Source organism: Impatiens glandulifera, chromosome 1 (assembly GCF_907164915.1).
Source record: "Impatiens glandulifera chromosome 1, dImpGla2.1, whole genome shotgun sequence".
Lineage (NCBI taxonomy): Eukaryota > Viridiplantae > Streptophyta > Magnoliopsida > Ericales > Balsaminaceae > Impatiens > Impatiens glandulifera.
Window position 1 is genome coordinate 67,292,492 of NC_061862.1, and position 13,160 is coordinate 67,305,651.

The window sequence follows — 13,160 nt, forward strand, 5'->3', positions numbered from 1 at the left end:
TACTTAAAATTAAATATTATATTATATATTAAAATAGATTAAATAAATATTAAAATTAAATTAAATATAAATGTTAATATACATAATTTATTATATACTTATATTAAAAATAATTGAATACACACTTAATAATTTAATCAAATAAAATATAAACAAAGTTTCTAAAATGATCCTAAATTTGGATGATGTATTTATAGTCAGTCATTATAACACATCATTTTTGTAAATATATTTAATCTTTTAAAATTTTATCACATGATTGATTATGTTTTTATTATTCATGTTTTGGCTTGTCCACTTATTCACACCGAAAAGACTTAATAACCTCCTAGTTAAAATGTGTGCATCACTAATATCTAATTTAATCGTTTTGAATCCGAGTTAAAAATTGTGTACATTAATATCATATTAATATCGTAATTGTTTTGAAAAGTTGTAGGGTTGCACCTATCTTATCCGGTCTATTATAAAATTATCTTTTAAAATTAAGAAATTATAAATAATAAAACTATAATTTATTTTTCAATTTAATATATTTTATTTATTTTAATACATTGTAACTTAAATATTATACATTAATATAAAATATATTTAATAAATATTAAAATTTAATATATTAAATTAAAATTTAATTAAAACAAAATACAAATTACAATTTATCCTAATATATATTTATGTTAAAAATAATTATATAAAATAAAAAATGTAGTTAAATAAAATAACAAATAAATAAAGTGTCTATAATAAGAATCTTAAATTTGGGTTAGAGTGTCTATTTAGTGATCATAAATAACATCACAATTTATATATAATATATATATATTTAAATATATTTAAATCTTATCACATAATTATATATTATGTTTATTTTATTTGGTGGTGTGACTCTCCTACTATAATAATTTGACTATGTATTGCAAAATTTAAGTTAAACATAGTGTATCATTAGTAACTATGTTGAAGTAGTAACTATATCGACCTATGAGTGTTAGCATATTAAAAATTTATCTACACATGTGTATTTTTTCAACTTGGTTAATTTAACATTCTAATTTTGAAGTTATTAAAAGTTTTAAGCTTTATTTTTTCTCTAATATATTAACATTCTCATCATGTTTAATTGTGTAGTTTTCTTTCTTACTCTCACAATTTTGAAAACTATTAATTATTGTTCTTAGGATTTGTTCAATGATTTCTCTCTTAAACTAAATCATAATCAAACATAATTTTATTCACTCTCTCATCATTTAAATGAGTCAATTCATTAATCAAAACATTAAAATATTATTTATTTACAAAAATTAAAATTATTATTATAAATTAATATATTTTAAATATTTTAACCAAAAACTACTCACCTTTTCAAAATTATCACATTTAACATTTTTTAAATAAATTAATATTTATTTAAATAATCATAAAAAACTCTAAGAGAATTCTCAAAAACAATAAAATAAATTTTTTTTGTCTAATATTAATGAAATGTATATTTTAAATAGAAAGATGGTATTGTCATGCATCTACGTACAAAAAAATTAAAGAGGTTTACCTTACTATCCGTTTGAAAACCTTTGTATTTATAAAAAAAAAAATTATTATTTTTAATGATTTTTCCAATTTAAGAAGTTAGTACTACTCAATATCTTGATAAAGATTTGCACCATAATTATCCCTTTAAATTATCCTAGTAGGTTATACTATACTCACAAAAAAAAATTATGAAATATTTTTTATCAAAAAAATATTTAAAAAAAACTCAATAAAATTTCAAAATAACCCAAACAACAAACAAGCTCACTTCATTGGGTATGGATTTAATATGCTTTAGAGTGTTGAATCTTACATGGCTTATACAAGCCTTTTGGGGATCTTTGGTCTAATTGTTTTGTTTAGATCAAAATTAAAACATATTTTTCTTAGCATTTTTCACTCTATTCTTGAAAACTCTCCAACTTTCTCTATTATAGTAGGATATAACACTAATGAAATAGAACAAGTAATTTAAAAAATATTTTGATACCATTGATTAAAATGACTACATAATAATGATCAAAGACATTAAAGTTTAGCCCATCATATCAGTGTTAAAAACAAAAGAAAATTAAAATTGATTAAAATTAAGTTTAGCCCATCATATTTTTCAAACTTGTACACACAAAACAGCAGCATTGTGACCCTCAAATACATGAACGGGTAATCCTGAAGTAAGTTTTCTACGGTCATACATCATTACTGTATTATCAGTTGATCTGTTGAATAATACCAAATTCAATTCAGAATCACAAAAGATGAAAATAATAATTAAAAAACACATTTCAATGCTTACCCAGTCAAAATAAGGTTAAGATCATGTGAATTCCAATCAACACAATGAATGTCAGCATCATGAGCTTTCTCAACCTGAAAAAGAGATAGAGAATCAAGTTTTAATAAAAAAAAAATCAATTTTGTAAGCTTCTTAAGGTAATTTAAAGGAATGTAGGTACCTTTATAGTTGGATTTGAACCTGTCCTTACATCCCAAAGTATGAGACATGAATCATCACCCACACTACAGAACTCTTGTCCACTTTAGTACATACAAAAAAAGAATTTACTTAAAAAATATCATAAACTGCATATAGATTGAAATATCAAGCATAAAGATCAATTTACAAATGTAATTTCTCTACCTTGAAGGGCAAAATTGTACATCCTCAACTGTATCTTGATGTCCTAGATAGGTACCTCGAGGATGAAGAGTAGTAATACTTTCAACAGAACTCCCACCAACCTTAGAGTTTCTTATCGTTCTCTAAAGCCAAGGTGGAGATATGATCTTCAATATTCCATAGAACCACCAATTTGTCCTTAAATAATATCAAAAACAATTGTATTTATTAAATATAAGAAAAACAATTTGTACTAAAAACATTTCAAAGGTATAATGAGTTTCCAACCTCCAGAAAGCACAAAAGGTTCAGTTTGGCCCATGGCAAGAGCAAATTCTGCATTTTTCTTTATGCCCAATAAGTACCTGCATGTTAGGTAATGATTCTTTTATGCATTAGAACTCTATTATAAACTACAACTCAAAATAAATATCATTCAAAGATGTTTCTTAATATATGAAATATTTAAGTTAAAATCTGCAAATTTAAGTGTATAAGATATAACTATAAATATTTGAAAAAATGATTGTATCATGACAACATTTTATTGTGCAACATCACGTACCAAATCTGGACAAGAATTTCGGGCTCCATACACAGCTTGTCGATTAAGCTGGCTCTCAACATTTCAAATTAGAACCTGAACAGGAACTGAATGCTTTAGATTGAGATAGAAAGAACTCAATGGATCTTAAGTGTCTCAATATAATTCAGATATAGAAGAACGCAACAAGATGCATACATTTAGACCGTCAGTGTGAGTGGCCACAATATTTCTATTTTGAGGAAGTTCTTTGATTCGATTCACGATTCCATATACAATCAAGATTTGTGTTTAAAGAATGAAGATGAAATGATATATAATATTATGGATAATAGCGGCCTGGAATCTTTACAACACATATATACACTAGTGATCATATTTCTAGAACAATCTATAAAACTGAAAGGCTATAATATCAATCTAGAATAATGAATGCATATTGCAGATAAGGCTAACAAGATGTCAAGAATATCGGGCCTCTAAATAATAATTTCAAATTAACATGTTTAATTTTAAAACATCCCTATATTCTAATTATGAAAAGATATAAAACAACTAAAATAATTAATACCTCTCCAAGGTGAATTATTGTTTTGAATTTCTTCACAAAGGGAGAACTAGACTTTTCATTTAACTGCAAAGATCATGCAACCAAAACATACATTATTCCATTGGTAGAACATTGAAAAAGAGAATGAACTATTATTTTTACAATGTCAGGATTGATACACTTACCGGTGTGATATGTTGAGATGAAGCAACCCTATGTTTAACAATATCACAATTTATGATAACAAGTGTGTTTGGCACACTACTATCAGTCTAGTAAACGAAACATAAACAAACAACAAAATATCAGAAATAGCTAGGAACCAATTTTTTAAAACAACAACATAGATATAAGATTAATAATGTGGAAATATGACAAGCAGATGCTTCATCATTCCCTAGCAAGCATATATATATATATATATATTGATAAATATCAATTCCTACTTCCTAGAGTTCAATTCAAAGGGATAGACATAGGGATAGACATGATATGAAGAGAGACGAAGAGAGTTGAGAAGCCAAAGTTCCAATAAATTTATTTATTGGAATAATGCTATAATTTAATGTGTAACGAGTTATCCCCTATATATAATATATAGATTTGGTCTTTTAAAAGGTCAAATTTATATTTATACAAAATTTTGAGAGTGATGTGTTCAAATTATAGCAAACTTGTAGAGGAATAAATTTTGATCACCTTTTTAATTATATCATTTATAAAAGGATGATTTTAAATTTGACTCTCATAATCGCCAAAGACCAACTATGTAAATATCAGTAACGGTTCTTATGATAATAATTATGTATTTTTACTCTTTGTATAAGGTGAAAAAAATCAATAAAAAATGTGTTGGTTAAGTAACACACAAAACTTTAAACATGGAAAGTTATTAACAAATTTTTAACTATATTAATTAGAATTTTATTCATAAAATCTATATATAAGATATTTCAAATTATCAAAATAAATTTTAGTTATCTTGGTTTGATTCTTCTAATGTCTAGGCAAGACTTTTTAGAATTGTCTTTTGGTTATCTCTTTTTTTAAAAGGTCACTAAAGCTCGAACTCATGACCATATAAAAATGAGATTTGTGTTATATTATCGAGTTATATAAACTTTCTTATAAGTCTTTTTCTTAAATAAAGTAATAAACATTTGTGTTCACAACCCTTGCTAATCATCTTCGCAATATAAGGTTTGAAATCAAAACAGAAGCACTTAAGTTATCAATAATTCAATTATATAATGATTAACCAACTATATTTGAGATGATAGAGCTTAATTTTTTTTTACTTATTTTTTTTCCTTTGATTCTCTTTGCTCATAACTTTTGAATTCCCTTCACATTCACGTCTCTTTGAAATAAAAGTTGATATGTTTTCCAAAAAATATGCTACATTTTGTTTTAGTTTCTCGTCTCATACCTCTAGTCCTTAGTCGGGTCAAACATTTATTGGATCTTTATTGGATGATTTAGAAATAATGCAATATAAAGCATGACATTTAAAGGATTTTTTTTTTTTGGAAATGAGAGTAACTCTATGCATGTTCATCTCGATAAAAAATGAAGGATTTGTCATAGATGAGACTACTATGATTTCATATGAATCTAACACATTTTTCTTTGTTAATGTCTTTCTATTTATTTACATTTTTCTAAAATTGATCACCCCTCGCGTTTATAAATTTATTTAATTAAATCATTTTAATACAACATGACCTTTAATAAAAAAAAAAGCATACTAATTATTATAGGTTGATTTTATTTAATTGATTTATGTATGTTTTTTTTTGGCATTTACAGCCATGATAGCCATCGACGATGGAAAACATTATTTTGTCCATTAAACCCAAAATTTCCAATTAATATTGAGATATGATCATTTGATAGTTAAGGAAACTTTGAAGTAGAGTCAAAATATTAAAGCAAGGGTGAAGTGAAACATATCGTGGTTAATTGTCTTCTTGTTGTTATCGCATAGGAAACATGTGTTAGTCAATGTGAAACACATCATTTTGAGTTTATATTGATATTCATACTAAAAGAATAAGAACTCTCAAGTGTCTTGGCATTCCAAACTCACTTTGAAGGAAGAGGGATAAATAAAACTATTACGAAAAATAGAGTTGTTTTTCAAAAACTAGTCATCATGTGAACCGAAATTAATTGTTACGTAAGATAGTGCATCAATAACTTTAGAGACTACATTTCTTCGTCAAACAAAATACAATGAGATAAAGTAACATTTAATCTCGTAAAATTATAACATATTTAGTTTGCTTACTAATTCTAAAGTGGAAACCATTAAATTTTGGAATGTCAACAAAAAAAATCTCATTATAATTCTTGTCAATATTGGACTTTTTCACAAAAGTAGTTGAAATAGAGTCCGTGTAAATATGCAATAGATGAAGAAGTGAAGGACTTGTTGGAGCTACAAAATAGAAGAAATTCGTCTGATGTGTGCTTAAACAAACTACTATTTTCTTGATTTATTTGGAATGTTGCAACATTTAACTTAAATAACTATCTGGACAAACTATATAAATTTTGATTTTGAATAGTGTGATTCTCAAATAAAATTCAAATCTTGACTGAACAGTTAGTCGTCAATAAAAGAATTTTAGACAACCAATAAAAGAATTTTAGACAAACTATCTCTTAAAGCTATCATTTAATTATGATCACTACTCTTTTTGAGTTTTACAATATTTTTTCATTATTATCTTCAATGCTTTTACAATGGAACAAATACAAAAACAAACCAGCTAATCCATTGTCTAGCATAAATTGGTGCACTACATTCAAGTTCGTTTCTACCAACCCTATTATAATTTAGGTTGTTAGAAAGTTTTAGGGTTTCTCAACCCAAGATTAAACAACATCTTCCTAGTTCAACTCAATAGTCTTAATCCTTTGATGGCTCGCTCGGTCCCCAAATTTGAAGTGGAGACCTTTTTCCGTGCCTCCTCCAAATTCTTAATTGTAGTCAATTCTAGATTAACATTTGATCTCAAGTGGACAATCTAATAATCATCGAAACATAGTCTAGACTTCAAAACTGCTTCGATGAACATCTAAGACTTATGGTGGCTCTTGTTGGTCAAATGGTGAAGACTTTGTTCCAAAGAAGATGAAGTCGAGCCAGTGTCTGGGCACGAGGTTTTTTATGCCTTAGACTAAAAAAGTAAATTCATCTAATGGCCTATGCTTCAAATCTTGTTAGTGTTTTTCTATTTTTGGTGGCTGTGGGAGGGGGCCTAGCTTATGCGCCTTAGGCCGCCTAACTAGCCTTACCCAAGAGGCTAGAGAGACCATGAGACATGCAAAGTAAAGTTAGCTAGCTAAGATGAGGCTATGTATATTTTATCAAATTAATTAAGCATATGGTTTAGATATAGCTAATTAATTATAAAAGGATGTACATAAATGAAAAAAACAAAGAGAAGTAGGAGATCCAATTAAGTTAAGCTGTTCGGAAATGTAAAGGCGCTGACTGTTCTTGAAAGAACTCTTTTTTAACTGGGGACCCCATCTATTTATATGCATGATAATAAAGCTAGATTAGATACAGATTAGATACATTAGATATATATATATATATTCATGATAGAGAAGGCCAGAGAAGTGAGTGATGAGTTAGCCAATCCTGCTCTTTTTCTTTCTCTTTCTCTTTGCCGCTTCCGCTTCCGCCGCCGCCTCCTCTCTTCTCCACCTGCTTCTTCACCATTTCTCGCTCTTCTGACCTTGACCGTATAAAGTTGTTTTTCTGTGTCTGTGTCTGTAAACAATTGATCAATAAGTAAAATAATATAAAAACATTAGAAAGAGAAATAAAAATAATTGAAAAAAATAAAAGAGAATAAATAAAAAATATTATAAAATAATAAGGGAAATAAATATTAAAAATATTAAAAAATAATGAGTTTGATTATAATTTTTTAAAATTAAATAACTCAAAATAATTAAACATCATTTTATTCTCTTTCTTATGTATCACCTACTTTAATTAATTAATCAAAATACTAAAATATTATATATTTTAAATTATTAATATTTATTTTATTATTATATATTATAATATATAAAAAAATATTATATCTTATGAATATGAAAATTTAATTTCATTTTAATTTTATATTATAAATATCACGACAAACACATAGTTATAAGGATAATTCTCCCAGGATTTCATATATTGAAGTGAATTCTTTTGGTATTCTCCGTCTTATCTAATAGTTTATATTTCTTCAATTTTTTATTATTAAAAATATTTAGTAATTTATTTATTTTTATATTTTATTATTATAAATATAATTTTAAAATTATTAATATATTTTTAGTTTTTAAATTATATATATTATTGTTACATATATATAAATTTATTAATATATATATATATATATATATATATATATATCAAGTTTTATTATTTATATTATAATTTTTTTATAATTTTATAAGAATATATACATTATTTATTTAATATATATATAGTAAGTCAAAAAATATATATAACAATAATTTTACTTGTTATATTCAAAAAAAAATTGAATATATATTTTTTTGCCAATTTAAAAACCGAATCAAATTCAAATAAAATCTTAAAACAAAATTTAAGTTACCTATGAATTTAATCTTCAATGTTGAAGGTTCGGGACGAGCAAGCAAGCAATATTTTCAACAAGAAAGAAGGAATATAGATCCAAACTCAAGAGTCTTGAAATTTCTAAAAAGAAAAGAAATATAGATCCAACTCAAGAGTCTTAAAAAGAAGAAATAGAGATAACCAGAAATAAGAAGCTAGATTGATTATATGATAGTAGAGAATAGAAATGAGAGGGAGGGATGTGGGCTAGGGTTAAAGTATTAAAAATGAGAATAAGAATAGAGATAAGACCGAGGGAGATGTTGACGGAGAAAATAAGAGTAAATGTATAAGAGGGAGAGATGTTGACGGAGAAAATAAGAGTAATATAAGAGAGGGAGAGATGGGCGGCTAGTAGATAAATTATTTGATTAGGGTTAGGGCATTAGATAAATGAGAATAGATGGGAGAGATAGGCAGCTATTGTATTTTGTTGTAGAGATAAGAAATTATTATATTTAATTTAAATATATAATTATTTCATTATATGTAATAAATTATATAATATATAATAAAATAATTAATTAAAATAAATAATAATAAATGAATTCATTTTCAAATTAGGTATGTAGTTAAAATTTCAACATGAAAAATCGTATCTAAATTGGAATAAGTTTAAAATTCAATTAAAAAATAGAGAATAAATTCAAATTAAATTTAAATTCGGTTAGATTTTGTTTCAGACCTATATAACACCCTAACTATAAATATTATAAATAAAAATGTTTAATAAAATAAAGTTTTAATAGTTTATATTTTTATTCGATATCATTATTAAAAATAAATTATATTTCTTCTGTTTATAAAAAAAATACAATAATAATCTAATTAAAATTAACTAAAATTACATTAAAACCAAAATAATATTTATATTAAATAAAATAAAAATACCGCTTATATAATTTATCATAATTCATAAATATTTACTATTCAATAAATAATATTATACCAAATAAAATAAATAATTTTAATGTTGATAATTTTTTAATAAAATAATAGTTAGGATCAATAGTCAAAATCAAAATTTTACTTAAAATTATCAACTTTATACATTTTTTAAATTAAGAGTTTATTTAAAATAATGAGAATTTATTTTAAAATAATATTAGTTATATCTTATCATATAATATAATTAATTAATAAATAATATTAAAGGAAATTAACATTAAATGAAATCATGTTTACAAAATTATTTCCATAATTTATTTATTTGAATAACTAATAAAAATAAATTTAATTTATAAATATAATTTTTTTTCTATAAAAAAGAATAAAATTGTAAATAAGATCGAAATTATTTATAAACTTATAAATAGTAAATATTATCGGTGAAAATTTTAAATCGTAAAAATTTAACTTATTTAAAAGTTTATCGAAATAAAATTGTTAGTCTATTTTGCAATGGTATAATTTTAACCATCAACTCGATATTTTAAAACTTTACGATTGTAGAATAGACTTACGATGGTAGAATGAACTAACAATCAATTTTGATTTAGGTAAATATATTACTGTCTTAAATAAAAATGTATATACCTTCAATGTTTTTTATGTTTATTCTGAAACTTATGTGTGTTTGGAGTCTACATTATTTTATTCATAAAGTTTACTGCCGCCCAAGAAAAAAGAAAATTGATGGGAGAGGGGACGTAAACGAATAATCAAGCGATTTATATCATGAAAATTAAGCTAGTACATTACAAATAGCAAATGAATTGAGAGAAGAAATATTCAATTTAAATTTAATACAGAACTAATAATAATTTTATTTCAATAACTAATGTATCAAAAAAATAGAAGAAATAATACAGACATGAAATTCTATAAAATAAAAAAAAACTAAGGAAATTTCACTACAATAATAATGACATGTCACATGCGGAACTATTTAATAAAGAAAAAACTAAACAAATAACACAAAAATAAATATATCACACTGTTTGTAATAATGTGCCTTCTGGTTTCAATATGTAATGTTGGCAGGACAATCAAGCGTTGTTTTAAAATCCACAAACTCAATATTGGGGTTGTACGTCGTGAGACCGAATAAGCTAGTCACGACTTTACTATTTTTCTTCTCGGTGGAAGGATGGATGGTACACCTCATTTCATGCTTTTGTTATTATAGATGCAAACTAGAACCCTTTAATTAATAAAGTTCTATCAAAGTGATTAGCCCTTTTCCCGGTACAATGCTCGACATAAGGAAGATTATATATGTTCATGCATTATCTTCATCTTTATCTATATACTTCTTATAGATAGAAATTTGGTACAATTTAATCCATAAGGGATGATTTTACTACTATAGTTGTTGATGGTAGTAGACTTTAGTGGTGATTCTAGTATCTACAAATGTAATTGCTTGGTTTTAAATTTTATATTCAACCGAGACAATTAATATTTAAGATAATATTATTGAGTTAATTTGTCTTCACCTTATTAATGCGTTGTCACCACATATTTCAATGAAATTATTAAAAATAATATTACTAAACATATATCCAAATCTAAAAAAAAAGTATCAATAAATTTATTAATCTGACTTATTCTAAGTTTAAATATAACCTTATTTTCAAATAATCTCATCTAGTACACATTTATAAAATCCGTGACAAAAATAGTTTCTAAATATCAATGATTCATAAAGTTGATTAAATGACGGCTAAGTCAAGATTTAGGAAATGAGAAATGATCAAGAAACCCTATTTTCGAACGGAGAGAGAAATGTGTTGTACCTTAAGCTCGTCTTTGGCCATGGTGGAACACATCTCGATCGGATCCATTCAGGTTATACTAAATAATGCAGAACACCCTTTTCATTTTCAAATTATCCTGCACCTTCTTCTTTTGAAATTTATAAATATAAAATATATTTATAATTATAATTAAACATATTTACTTAAAATTAAATATTATATTATATATTAAAATAGATTAAATAAATATTAAAATTAAATTAAATATAAATGTTAATATACATAATTTATTATATACTTATATTAAAAATAATTGAATACACACTTAATAATTTAATCAAATAAAATATAAACAAAGTTTCTAAAATGATCCTAAATTTGGATGATGTATTTATAGTCCGTCATTATAACACATCATTTTTGTAAATATATTTAATCTTTTAAAATTTTATCACATGATTGATTATGTTTTTATTATTCATGTTTTGGCTTGTCCACTTATTCACACCGAAAAGACTTAATAACCTCCTAGTTAAAATGTGTGCATCACTAATATCTAATCTAATCGTTTTGAATCCGAGTTAAAAATTGTGTACATTAATATCATATTAATATCGTAATTGTTTTGAAAAGTTGTAGGGTTGCACCTATCTTATCCGGTCTATTATAAAATTATCTTTTAAAATTAAGAAATTATAAATAATAAAACTATAATTTTTTTTCAATTTAATATATTTTATTTATTTTAATACATTGTAACTTAAATATTATACATTAATATAAAATATATTTAATAAATATTAAAATTTAATATATTAAATTAAAATTTAATTAAAACAAAATACAAATTACAATTTATCCTAATATATATTTATGTTAAAAATAATTATATAAAATAAAAAATGTAGTTAAATAAAATAACAAATAAATAAAGTGTCTATAATAAGAATCTTAAATTTGGGTTAGAGTGTCTATTTAGTGATCATAAATAACATCACAATTTATATATAATATATATATATATATTTAAATATATTTAAATCTTATCACATAATTATATATTATGTTTATTTTATTTGGTGGTGTGACTCTCCTACTATAATAATTTGACTATGTATTGCAAAATTTAAGTTAAACATAGTGTATCATTAGTATTTAAGTTCGTGTAGTAACTATGTCGAAGTAGTAACTATGTCGACCTATGAGTGTTAGCATATTAAAAATTTATCTACACATGTGTATTTTTTCAACTTGGTTAATTTAACATTCTAATTTTGAAGTTATTAAAAGTTTTGAGCTTTATTTTTTCTCTAATATATATAACATTCTCATCATTAATACATATTAAGTTGTAATACAATATACTATTAGCTAATAAAAATACAAAACAAATAATAGATGAAGAATAATATTCAAATACAATCACAAAGTAGAAAATCACAAAGTAGAAAGATTGTAAGAGAAATTTTAGCGAAATCTCTCTTTTATTCACTGTAGCAAGTCTATTTATAAGGATGAAAGGTGACATACATATTGTCACACATATTTCCATGTGTTGAGAAGAATTAACATCCACTTGTTTGTTGTTTCATAACACTCCCCCTTGAATATTAATTTATACAAAGAATATGCCTCATTACAACATTACTAGAAAAAAGCTGTGGGAAAAATATTCTAGTAAAGGAAAAAGAGTACAATATTCTTGTGTTTATATCTCCCTGATTTGGGTATTGCTTCAAATTTTGAAGTCGACGCATCCTTGTTCTCTTTACTAGCTTTTCAAAGGTAGAAGTCGTCAATGCTTTGGTTAATAAATCCGCCATGTTTTCATCTTATCTAATTTGTTACACATCAATTTCACCATTCTTTTGAAGATCATGAGTAAAGAATTTTTTTTGGTGAGATGTGTTTCGTCCTATCTCCTTTAATATAACATCCTTTCAGTTGAGCTATACAAGCTAAATTATCTTCAAACAAAACTATTGGGAGAATTTGTTCTTTAGTCGTTAAACCACAATTCTTTAGAATATGATGTAACATTGACTTCAACCAAACAAATTCTC

The 13,160-nt window shown here is 24.5% G+C and overlaps 1 pseudogene; it reads right to left on the reverse strand.

Annotated features, from left to right (window-relative positions):
* Positions 1-2,140: 2,140 nt before the first annotated feature.
* LOC124930858 overlaps positions 2,141-13,160 on the reverse strand; it is a 30,183-nt pseudogene continuing 19,163 nt past the window's right edge.